The following is a 12,287-nucleotide window of genomic DNA, read 5'->3' as shown; positions in this document are numbered from 1 at the left end:
TTCATAGTTGTTGACAAAGCAAAATCTCTTTTTAAACTATAATGTATAGGCCGGGTGCGGTGGCTCACACATGTAATCCCAGAACTTTGGGAGGCTGAGGCGAGCAGATCTCAAGATCAGGAGTTTGAGACCAAGCTGGCAAACATGATGAAATGTTGTCTCTACTAAAAATACAAATATTAGCTGGATTACAGGCAGGTGCCTGTAATCCCAGCTACTCAGGAGACTGAGGCAAGAGAATCATTTGCACCTGGGAGGTGGAGGTTGCAGTGAGCCGAGATCATGCCACTGCACTCCAGCCTGGGCGATAGAGAGGGACTCCATCTCAATAAATAAACAAATGAACTGTAAGATATAGTATATTCTCATCTTTTTGTCTACTCTTTCAGATAATATTTGCAATTTAGTAATAGAAAGCAAAGCATTGTCATGAGTTAATGGACCATATTAGGTAATTATTCTTGTTTGTTTAATTTTTTCTAATAAGAATGCTTTATTTGTTTTTAATACGCACCTAAAACCAAATGCATCTTTTTTTTTGTCAGGTTGGTTGAAGCAAAAATTGCTTCTGAACCAGATGTATCCTTTTTAAGAGTGTACAATCTGATGAGTTTTACCACAGCCATGTAACGGCTATAATCAAGTTATGAAACATCTGCACCACCCTACGAAAGTTCCCTATTTCCCTTATAATCACCTGTGGAGAATCAGCTCTTCCCAGCCTCTCCCTCATCCTTCAGCCTTTACCAACAACTGCATTGTTCAACAGATCAACTGAGATGATGTGATCTCAGATCACCATGCCTCTCTCTCCCCCTTTCCTTCTCCCTTTCTCTCTCCCTCTCCCTTTCTTTCTCTCCCTCTCCCTCTTCCTCTCCGTCTCCCTCTTCCCACTCTCCTTCTTCCAACCTCCAACTCCTGGGCTCCAACAACCCTGCTGCTAGCTGGAACTGCAGAAGCACACCACCATGCCTGGCTAGTATCATACCTTACTTTGCCCATGCTGTTCCTTGCCACTGTGCCCTTTTTGGCCTGGCTACCTGCCATTCCTTCAAGCCTCTGCTGTCACCCTCTGCTCCCCTCAGGGTGAGATAACTCCCCTGCCCGGGGGCTCCCAGACTGCTGTCGGTTTGAAATGACCTGTTCCCATCTGAGAGCCCCTCGCTGCACTGCCATCGGGGGATAGCAGGGACCTGGGGCAGCTACAGCCTGGAGGCCAGACAGTGGGATGGGCTCTCTCAAGCTGCTGGAGGGCTGCATGATTTGACAGAAGACTTGAGCCTGGGAGGATGTCTCTCACTCCCCCCACAGGCGACCCCTGTCCGTCTAGTCCTGAGGATGGGTCTGTTTTTTCCCAGATATGGCTTGGGAGAGCTGAGGAGGCTGCAGGGGGCTAAGGATGGGTGTCCACAGGCACAGCAGTGGCTGTGAGAGTAAGGCCACCCCGTGGGTGGGCAGACTAGCTCTGACAGAGCTGGGCGCAGTGAGACTGATTTATTTGCTCAAAGGGCATGAGGATGATGATGCTGGAAGTCTTCACAGCACACTGGGGTTGGCTGTGGGTGAACAAGGGACAGGGATGGAGAAATGCAAAGGTTTAGACAGGGCTGCTCTTCCTTCCTGAAACAAATGTTGTGTTGAGGCCAAATCAAACATTAAGTTATGGGAGGGAACTGACAGGGAGCCCCTTTTCTGCAAAGACTCCTCACTTCTAAGGACTTTGTACTGTTATTGCTCATGTGACAATATTTACAGAACACATATATTCATAGAGCCTCTATTCTGTGCAGGTGCTGTGTAGGATGCTGGCTAAGTGTGGGAGACACTGCTGTGGCCCCCCCAACATGCCTTCGGGTGCTCACCATTCTGCCAAGGGCTTCTTGCTACAAGGCTTTCTCCAGCTTGATCAGGCACAAGTGTTAAAGCCCCCCAGAAGGAGCCGTTAACCTTCTGGGAGTGGGTGAATAAATAACCAGGTCCTCACCTCTCAGCTGGGACTTCTCTGGATGCGTTCTACACAGTTCACAGCATCCCCGGAGACACTGAGCTCTGTGTGCCCACAGCAGTCACTGGCTTGTTGGTCCATTTACTGGTTCTTTCTCATCCCACTTCTCCACCAATTTTTCTTATGATAATCCCCCAAATGAATGACTGAACAAACCCTACTGCCAGGATCTGCTTCTGAGAAAAGACAAACAGTGAACTGGATAAAGGAGGTCCCTGCCTCTGGACAGGCCCTTAAGGGCAGCTGCATCTTCCCTTGACCCATGTTCACTCCAGGCTGCTTGTCCAGCTTAGCATGGTATACCAGGCACTCAACAAACACCAGTGAATGAATGAATGAATTTCCTTCCTAAAACCAAGAGGAGGGAGTGATAGTCCTAAAGGAGTATACCCATGTTCAGAAAGGTTAGATGGCCCAGTCCTGGTCAAGTAGGACTCATTGGTAGCAATTGCCAGCCAGAAGCTGGGATTCTTGACTTTCATTTGAAGCCGGGTCTCACTGCTGGAAAATGACTGAGTGTTTGAGAGCTAATCCAGGTTAATTCCCATTGATTAATCATTAATGGGCTAAGGAACTGCCAAGATTAAAAATAGGAATGAATGGTTTAATTTCAACCGAATCCCTCTTTATTCCCCATAAAAGCTTGTATTTTTCACATCTTTCTAACAACATGTAGTACAGTACCAGTGACAAATGGGGGAGGGGAAGATTGAAAATTGTCCAATAAATAGATGTTAGGCATGGGATTCTGCAGCAAAGGGGGCTGGGGAAGTGGTGTGGGCAGTCTAGGCAGCCTTTGGTCTCTCAGAATCCAAAATTCCAAAGAGGCTGGCTTTGGTTCAAGTTCAGAGGGTTGGCTTCAAGAGACGCTGACATAATGGTGAAAAATCAAGTCTAAAATTGTTTTAATTGAAAGACTTGATTGATTATGAAGACTGAGTGTTGGCTGATATTGGGGGGAAAGTCAGGGAATGAGGAAGTACCAGTTGCTCCTTTTTCTGGGACACGGGTGAGTTTTCTTAGGTCGGAACCTCTCACCTTCCCCATCGCATAGAATAAAACGCCACAGAGTGGAATCTAATTATTGCTCTGCCGGCTGTGGTTTGGATGAGTATCTTAAATAGACCACGCCTCAGTTGTACCCTCCCTAACAACGAGGGCAATGACATCCGCTTCAATTCCTTGTGCACCTTCTGGCTCTTCCACCCCAATTCCTCCATTTACTCAAGGAAATTCCTTCTGGTGCTGATTTCCATTTCTTTGAAAATAACTTGTCGTCCCTGGGCTGACCCCCAGCAGAGCTTGTCCTCACATCCGGCGGCCGGAGGGGGCGCTGCTTCGGGGGAAGTCAGTTGAGTTTAAAGAAAGCAGCTTCCTTGGCTGTTCGCGGTTGCGCAACCCTGTTCAGGGTGACAGCCATCGCCATGTCAGTCCAGCGGTATCCAGAAGCGCAGGCCCCGGGCCGCCGGGACTCGAACCTTCTGCTTCCCGCCTAAGCAGAGCCGGCTCCAAGTCAGCGACTGCTGGGAGCGCCGCTGGCCCAGAGTGGGCGGAGCTGGCCGGAGAACCACCCCCCTAGGTGGGCGGGGCGTTCCTGCTCCGCCCCGCCCCGCGCACAGCCGAGCGCCGCGCCGCTCGGCCCCGCCCCTCTTTGGTCCCGCCTCCTCACCTCCCCGCAGCTCCTCCCCTCTCCCATTGGCCGAGGTGGAGACCCTCCTCTCTGCCCAATGGCCGCCGCCGCGGCTCGGCCACCCGCGTCTTGACTGGCCAGCGACCGGCAGAGTGGCGGGGTGCGGACCAATGGGAAGAGGTGGCTCGATGAATGGCTGGCCCGGGTGGGGAAGGCAGGAGGCGGCGATCCCGGCGGAGGGGGCCGTTCGCCAGCTCCGAGGCAGAAAGTGCCACGACTCCACACGCGCGCACGCAGCCAGCGAGCGGCCGGAGCGGACGGCGGACGGGGCGGGCGGCGTCGGGGTCGCGGCGCCTGCAGCTGCTCGGGGGCGGTTTCTCGGCGGAGGCGCGGCCGGCTCCTCTCTCCCGGCTCCGCGGCGGCTGCTAAGGCAGCGGCTTCTGCCCTCTCGCGTCTCCGGCTGCAGGTAAGAAACTTGGCCGGGCCCTGCAGCGGCAGCGCGCGGGCCGGGCCGTCGGGGAGCCAGGGCCGACCGCGCTGCGCCGCGAGTGACACGTCTCCTGGGCGGCCCCTCCCCCGGCCCGCCAGCCCGCCCGCCGCCGCCGCCGCGACCGCGGCCGTGCACCCTCGGGGTCGGGGTCAGACTCGGGGCGGGGGTGCTAGGCGAGCGCCGTGCAGGGGCGTAGGCAGGACGCGCCCCGCCGAGTGGACCCCGCGGCCCTCGTCGTCGGGGTACCTGCGGCGACCGGAGAGCGCGACGCGGCGACCCCTCCCTGCCTCCCTCCCTCCCGGCTGGGCCGTCGGGCCGGCCGGCGCGCTCCGAAGTTGGGCGAAGAAAGTTGGCGGCGGGGCGGGGCGGCGCACAGCTGGCGGAGGAAGGGGTTAAGTTTCGGGAAGCCGCCGGATGACGTTGCCCGGCTGGAGTCCGGGCCGGAGGGGTGGGGGTGCGGGCGGAAGGCGGCGGAGGCCGGCTGAAGGGAGGAGGGCGGTATTGAATGGGGGCCCGCGGGCCCAGCGCGCCGGTCCCGGGACACGGCCAGCTGGCGCTTCGCAGGGCTGGGATGGCCTCCGACGGGGCGGGCCGGGGCCGCGGGGCTCGCAGCGCCGGGAGCCGGGGTCTGTCCAGGGCATGGACGCCGGGCGGCCGCGGTGGCAACTTCCCGGAGTGCGGGAGGCGGCTCCCTGCTCCCCCTGGCGGCGGGGCCGGGGCCACAGTTTCCCGGCGGGGCTGCGTGGAGCCTGGCTCGAGGGCGTCCGGCGGGGGGACGAGGGCGCCCGGGGCCCGGCCCGGCTTGGCCAGCTCCGCCCGAGGCCACGATGAATGGGCCGGCGGTGCCAGCCCCGGGCGGAAGTGGACACCTCCGGGCTGGCCAAGCGCGCTGGCACCCGGCCTAGCGCCCGCCCCAGCCCGCCCGGCTCCCCCTCTGCGCCCTGGGCAGGGAAGGGAGGCCGGAGTCTGCGCTTCCATTGGGGCGCCCGCGATGCTTCAGGGACCCCTCCCCGGTTGATAAGTCTCGAGTTTTAGCTCGAGTGTCCCGGCACCGGCGAGGGTGATCCCGGCTAAATTGTTTCGCTCGGGGTCTCCATTTTACCGTCTGCAAACCGGGCTCCTCTTAGGTTCGATTTGCGAGAAAAGCTGTAGAGACCCAGCACTTGCAGTAAGGAGCCACAAGTGTTGGCTGTTTCAGTTGGGATGCGTTTGTAGGGCCGCGCGGGACACAGGAGGAAAGTGGGGCCTGTCTCCGTCCAGGCCATGTATTGGCCACCTCCTCGCAGGTCCCTTAGCCCCTCTGAACCCAAGTTTCCTTGTCTGTGGCCTGGAGACAGCGCCACCCACTCACAGAGTCGGGAACCACGCCGGGAAGTGCTGGGACCTTGTACAAACAGAAGGCAATTTGGCAATTACTCTGGGAGGTCAGAGGTTAGGAGAGACTGGGAAGCACCAAGGAAATGAAACTCTGAGGTCCCTGAGGAGCCTCCCACGCCAATGCTCAGCTATTCACTGTGCGTGCTGGAACCTTCAGGGTAGGGGCCATCTGGATGGCATTTTAAGGAATGTGGAGAAATGAGTCTGGTAGGGCCTCACATCTTACGTTATATACCTCTTCGGAACTGGGTGTCCCCAGAGAGCCAGGACATTTGTCCAGCACTCCCAGAACAACTGTGAATATTAACACCCCCCGCTCCGCCACACTGCCGGTGCAGCTGGGGGCATTCTCCCACTGCCCCTGCCTCTCTCCTCACTCTCCTTATTTAACTTCCTGTTAATCCGACACCTAGAGAAATCTGTGATCCTGCAACATGCCACTTACTATGTGATGTCTTGACTCGTTTATGGACTTACCAAAGGTCACTCCCACTATGATCTGCCAACCTCTTTCCCTTCCAGAAAGAAGCTTCCGGTTCTGAGGTCCCGGAGGTGCCACTTCCCTCTCGGTTGAAGCAAAGACGGGGGCAGACCTCCTAGTAGGTGAAGTTTTCCTTTTGCATGGAGCACCACCGCAAAGCCGGTTTGCAGGGTTCCTAGGCCAGCGGAGGCCTGGAGGAGACTAAGGTTGGGGGAGGGGAGACCAGAAAGGGATCTTGGGGTTTAGAAGCAGAGGGTTTAGAGTTCTAGGTACTGTAACAACTCTTACCTTTCATAGTTAGGAATCTGCCTCTGAACATTTAAAGAGATTAAGAAGTTACAGTGGTATCATGGTGTATGAATATTTTTTGGTGATAGGAGAGTTTTAAATAAATCTTAAATCAAGTCACATTTGAGCAATTATGCTCTTTGCTGAAATGAGCCCTAACTCAACAGGCTGCAATAATTACATAGCACCAAAGTCAGTTTAAATGGTTGAAGGCCAGTGATTGAATTGGAGTATTGGTTTATTACGTAGCGGGGACACCTTTTAAAAGTGTCAGGACCCCAGACTCTTCTTGCCCTTTAACTCTGGGAATTTTAACTAATGACAGATGACACTTAGAGGATCAACAGATCTGTTAAGACAGCGAGTTTTTCTTTGCTAAAATCTTGTTTCAGGGGAAACAAAAATAATGGTCAAGTCAGAATGATGAAGGCAGGGACTGTGCTGTTCATCTGTGCATGCTGGGCCTGCAGTGGTTAAGGCCAGGCCTATAAACATCAAAAATACTGGTTTTTTAGCTGTATTTTATTTTATGGTTTTTAAGCTCTTCCCAGCTGTCTCATTGGATAAATGAAGCTGAGCCCAACTTGATTTTTAAGGTTCACTTTCTAGAATCAGATTCCACAACTTTGGTTTACGTTTAGGCCTTACAGTAACTCTGTTCTAGTGGGTGGGAATGGTTGTCACCATTCAGTGGATGAGAACATGGAGGCCCAGCTGGTCAGGAGGTTGTCCGCCAGGTCCTGTTGTCCAGTTCCTATGTGGTGCGGCCCGACCTTCCGAACATTCCCTCCTGGCCATATATCTTCACCTTCCTGGGACAGTAATTATCCAAGGGAGGATACAGAACTTGAAGATCAAAATTCAGAGTTTCAGTGGCAGGAAGGTGGGGAGGCATTTGAAAATCTGACAGTGTAGAAAGTGTTTTTCATTTCATTTTTTTCACCAAGCGTCTCCTGTGTAGTGGGCCGTCAAACACTGCAAGTGAGACCTAGTTTTTGCCTGAAAAAGCCACTGTCTAGAACTGTGTTCAATACAGTGACCACAAGTGGCAATTTAAGTTTAAAACAATTCAAATTAAGTAAAATTTAAAATTTAATCTCTTAGTCAAGTTAGCCACCTTTCAGGTGCTCAGTAGTCACAAGTCGGTCCATGTGGGTGTAGATGGTTTCAAGTTCTGGACAGTCTCTGTCCCTCTCGATCATGTGGAAATAGGTTGGACCGCAGGAAATTGCCCATTCTGTAGGTCAAAACCAGTTGACTAGTGGCAGTTGATACACTTTAACCTGATAAGATCTCATCGTGAGAAAGCATGAGTCCCGCCTCTGCCTCTTCGTGTGCATTGTCAACTGCATTCCTAGAAAAAGGAGTGGGGGGAAGGGGCTGCACAGATAGTGGCCTTGTCCTGGAACGATTTTTACCCAATGCCCTCAGCGTTGAAATGGAAACTTGTAACAAAGACAGAAAATAGATAGATGTTAGGTAGAAGGCGATGGCTTACAAGGGAAGGTAAATATTTCATTCTGCCTGAGAGTGTCTAGGCAAGGAGACCTCCCCAAACCCAGACGTATGTGTGTCCTTTATGTGCATTCAGTAACATGTCTTCTGCCTGTCACAAATGGCCAGCAACTTGAACTTACCAAGAATGTTTTGTCATTTCTAACTTAGATGTTTTGGCAAGACTAGAATACCTGCCCAGTCCCGAAAGCTTTTGAGTTCCTAACTATTAGAGTCTTAGTGTTCTCGGGTGGCAGAAATTGTTTCCTACATTGGTGACTATTTCCAAGGCTCTGTTATTCTCCGTATAACTTAACTTATTTTTTTAGATGGAGTTTTGCTCTCGTTGCCCAGGCTGGAATGCAATGGCACAATCTCGGCTCACTGCAACTTCCACCTCCCGGGTTCAAGTGATTCTCCTGCCTCAGCCTCCTGAGTAGCTGGGATTATAGGCATGTGGTGATTATAGTCACCACACCCAGCTAATTTTGTGTCTTTACGGGGTTTCATCATGTTGGTCAAGCTGATCTTGAACTCCAACCTCAGGTGATCTACCCTCCTCGGCCTCCCAAGTGCTGGGATTACAGGTGTGAGCCACCACGCCTGGCCTCCATATAACTGAAAGGCTCGTTGCACAGTATTGGGAAAGATTTTCCAAATTCTGGGTTGTACTTACGGGCTCATCTTAGTATTAGTACTCTGTAAAGAATAACATAAAACCAAAGTTTAACTTTAAAGGAAGAAGCTGAATGATGGACAGCTACTTGATCTCTTTCTGGTCCGAAAGGAGGCCCACTGAGACTGCTGGAAGTTACTGACTATTTATAGTGATAATGAATATCATCTGCTGACGCAAACGTTGAAATAAAAGACCATCCTGAATTCAAATCTTGATTCTGTACCCTAACCCTGGGCAAACTGTAAGCAAACAAGGCCTGTGAGGCTGTCGTGAGAGAAATTCCAAAGCGGTTTCCAAACTGGCGCCCTGTGTGAAGTGAACTCGGTCTGCACATGCAGCTCCTTTCACTGACCTCATGTTACTAAGCAATTGAGTCACCTTTTAAAAATGGATTTTTTTTTTTTTTCATTAAAATCTAGATCTTTGGGCTTGGTACGGTGCCTCATCCCTATAATCCCAGCACTTTGGGAGATTGAGGTGGGTAGATTGCTTGAGCCCGGGAATTTGAGACCAGCCTGGGCAACATGGCAAAACTCCATCTCTACAAAAAATAGGTAGGCATTGGTGGTGGCATGTGCCTGTATTCCCAGCTACTCAGGAGGCTGAGGTGGGAGGATTGTTTGAACCTGGAATGTGGAGGCTGCAGTGAGCCAGGATCACACTACTGTACTCTAGCCTAGGCAACAGAGTGAGACTCTCTCAAAATAAAAAACAAAATCAAAATCTAGATTTTGGGTTCTCTAGGGGAAAATGGGAATTTCTGCCACACCAGGTTCTTCTTGTGTGGCAGCTGTGGACCGTGGGTGTCCTCTCTGGGCGAGGCCTGTGTGCTCAGTACCCAGCATCTTACCCTAATTTACATGACGCACTTGAGTATTGGCAGTCCCTTGGGGCTGGGGGCTGTCTGGCGTGACCGGGCTGGTCACCATCATGTCCGTGGAGCTGCTGCGTAGAGCAGTGGAGAAGCACTTGCTGGGTGTTCTAATCCCTGGAATAAGTGTGTGACTTTGGACACGACCTCTCCTCCCTGGGCTTCAGTTTCCTCCTCCTGTAAAATGAAACTAGGCCAGCTAGCTCCACCTTTTAGGCCACAAACCTCAGTTTCTCCTTAACTCCTCACTGTCTCATACCTGTACCCTATACGCAGCAGGTCCCATCAGCTCTACCCTCCAGATAGTTAGAGTGACTCTCACCACTTCTGTCTTCTCCCTGGTCCAAACAGCTCTTACCTTTTTATTTTTATATTTTACTTCTGAGAGGGTCTTGTTCTATTGCCCAGGCTGGAGTACAGTGGCACAGTCACGGCTTGCTACAGTTTCAACTTTGTGGGCTCAGTTAATCCTCCTGCCTCAGCCCCTGGATAGCTGGTACCACAAGTGCACGCTACCATACCCAGTGAATTTTAAAGTTTTTTGTAGAGGTGGTATCAGGCCACGTTGCCTGGGCTAGTCCTGAACTCCTGGGTGAAAGCAGTTCTCCTGCCTTGGCCTCCCAAAGTGCTGAGATCCTAGGCCTGAGCCAGCACACATGGCCTGCCCTCACCTCTGCCCTGTGTTGTTTCACAAGCCTCCAGGGGGCTCCCTGCCTTTGCCTACACCCCCTGCCTTCTAGTCTGTTGCCAGAGCAGACCATGTCACTCCTCTGTTCAAGACCCTCCTTGATCAAGGTCTCTAGTGGCCTCTGAGGGCCCCTTTTTGCTCCGGCTTTACTCCTGCCATCTCCCTGTCCTCTGCTCCAGCCACAGTGGTGGCTGTGTTCCTCAGGCATGCTTCTGCCTTAAGGCCTTTGTGCCTGCTTTGGCCTCTCCCTGCAGAGCTTTCCCTTAGATGGCACAGGGCTGGCTCCCTCGCCTCCTCCCGGCCTGTTGGCCACCCTGTGTGGAGTGACACAGCCTCTGCTGCTTCCCCCACCCCCACTCCGGGTCCCCTTTTCCTGCATGGCTCTCTCTCCGTCACCACCTGACATTTCCCGTATTTGACTGACTTTGTCATCTCCCCCTCTGGAGCGTAAGCTCTACCGGTGCAGGGATGTAGCTTTTGTCTCCTGAGGTACACCCAGTGTCAACGGCAGTGACCAGCACACAGTAGGGCCTGTTCTTGCTGAACTAATGGAGATTCTCTAGCGCTGGTGTTCTGTGAGTATATCATGTAGCTCGAAGTAGTCCAGATTCCTAGAGCATCAACTGTAAACACAAAAACATACTCTAGAGCCAAATGCAAGTGAAGTTTGGATTACCTCCAGCCTGGCTCCAGTGGAGAAATTGACAGTCGCATGCAGAGGGCACTGTTAAATGTGGACATCCTGCTCTGCCAGTGGAGGCGGGGATTTGAAGCGAGCCCTAGGAGAAGATGTGGATGTTGGCTCTCTCTTGGGAGCCCTCAGTCTCCAGCTTTGTTAGGTTGAGCTCAGTGCTGCCTGTCTCTGGGAGTCCATTATGAATGACACCTCAGCAGGGCTGGGCCCTTCCCAGGTGCATGCACCAGTTCTGGGGAGGAGACTTGGCTGTGAGCATCCTTTAACTCCTTGTATAACCAACGAGTGTGAGGTGGGCCTTGCAGAGTAACTGGGCATCTCAGTGACAACACACTCACCAGGAAACAGAACGTTTGTTTTGGGTGTGAACAGTGTGCCGGCTTGCTCTGAAAAGAGGCAGACTGTGTTCAGTGGGCCCAAGTGTTCCTTAGGGGGAGAAGGGAGAATTCTCATAGTTTGCATGACATATTTTTTTTCTTTTGGTCAGTCCTCATCATGCTAGGAAGTGAAGGAGGGGACAAGGTTCTCCTGCCTCACCTCATGGTGGTTTTCTTTTCTCAGAGGAATACCGCGTGGCAGCCCGCTGAGTGGGAGGAGCGATGGTTGAGGCGGGGTGGTCTGGTTGGGAGGAGGTGATGCCAGGTCCAGCCCCATCCTTTGTTTCTCCTCTTCTCTCCACTGTTGATTTTAGGTGAAGAAGAGTAGATCCTCCATTCCTAGCCCTTTCTCGAGGGAACATATGACCTACTCATTTTACTTGGAAAGGTGAAAAGACCCTTGTTCAAATCCAGGTGGGGCGTGTTTGAAGTTCAGTGATTAAAGTGTACAACTCAACTGCATCAAACTGGTTTTTGATTAAGACTGATCCTGAATAGGAATTAGATGTATCTTTACTTTTATGAATACATTTTCATTTCCTTGGTAGTTCTAGGTATTTGTAGTAATTAGAAAGGAAAGTCTTAATTTTCAGACTAGTAATCACAGTGATTGAAGGCGGTCATTGCTGGAGAATAAATGAATTATTGAAACCCTTAATGAAAAGTCTTATTGCTGATATGTCAGAGGACTCTGAAAAGGTCAACTTGAGCCACTACCCTGAAGCTGAGCTAGTCTTTTCCATCTTAAATCACATCCCTCTTAAGTTGGAAGATCTGGAGACTTATTCTGTACAGTTTGATTTTAAAAAGACTGCAGGTAGGCCGGGTGTGATGGCTCACGCCTGTAATCCCAGCACTTTGGGAGGCTGAAGGAGGCGGATCACCTGAGGTAAGGAGTTTGAGACCAGCCTGACCAACATGGTGAAACCCCATCTCTAAAAATACAAAAACTAACTGGGCATGGTGGCGCATGCCTGTAATCCCAGCTACTCGGGAGGCTAGGGCAGGAGAATCAGGAGCTGGAGGTTGCAGTGAGTTGAGATCATGCCACTGCATTCTGGCCTGGGCCACAGAGTGAGACTCCATCTCAAAAAAAAAAAAAAAAAAAAGACTTCAGCATGGTGGCATGGCAACAGGACCATAAAGGGCTGTGAGTCCTGCTGAGTCACTGCCCTGTCAGGTCAGGAGGTGACTGCCTGCCTTGGCCCCAGTT

The 12,287-nt window shown here is 52.0% G+C and overlaps 1 protein-coding gene across 8 annotated transcripts in view; it reads left to right on the top strand.

Annotated features, from left to right (window-relative positions):
* Window positions 1-3,898: 3,898 nt before the first annotated feature.
* The window catches only part of RRBP1 (ribosome binding protein 1), a 75,663-nt gene continuing 67,274 nt past the window's right edge, over window positions 3,899-12,287 (top strand). For 4 of the 8 annotated variants that reach the window (XM_078371420.1, XM_054255237.2, XM_054255235.2 and 1 more), the window contains exon 1: window positions 3,899-4,101. The gene's annotated coding sequence lies outside the window, so the exon portion shown is untranslated. Of the gene's footprint in view, window positions 4,102-6,024; window positions 6,106-12,287 lie in introns of all 8 variants that reach the window. The other 4 variants (XM_054255236.2, XM_054255233.2, XM_078371419.1 and 1 more) reach the window with 2 other exon arrangements.

Source organism: Callithrix jacchus, chromosome 5 (genome assembly GCF_049354715.1).
Source record: "Callithrix jacchus isolate 240 chromosome 5, calJac240_pri, whole genome shotgun sequence".
NCBI classification, from domain to species: Eukaryota; Metazoa; Chordata; class Mammalia; order Primates; family Cebidae; genus Callithrix; species Callithrix jacchus.
Note: the sequence above shows the minus strand (reverse complement) of the source record. Positions and strands in the feature narration are given on the sequence as shown.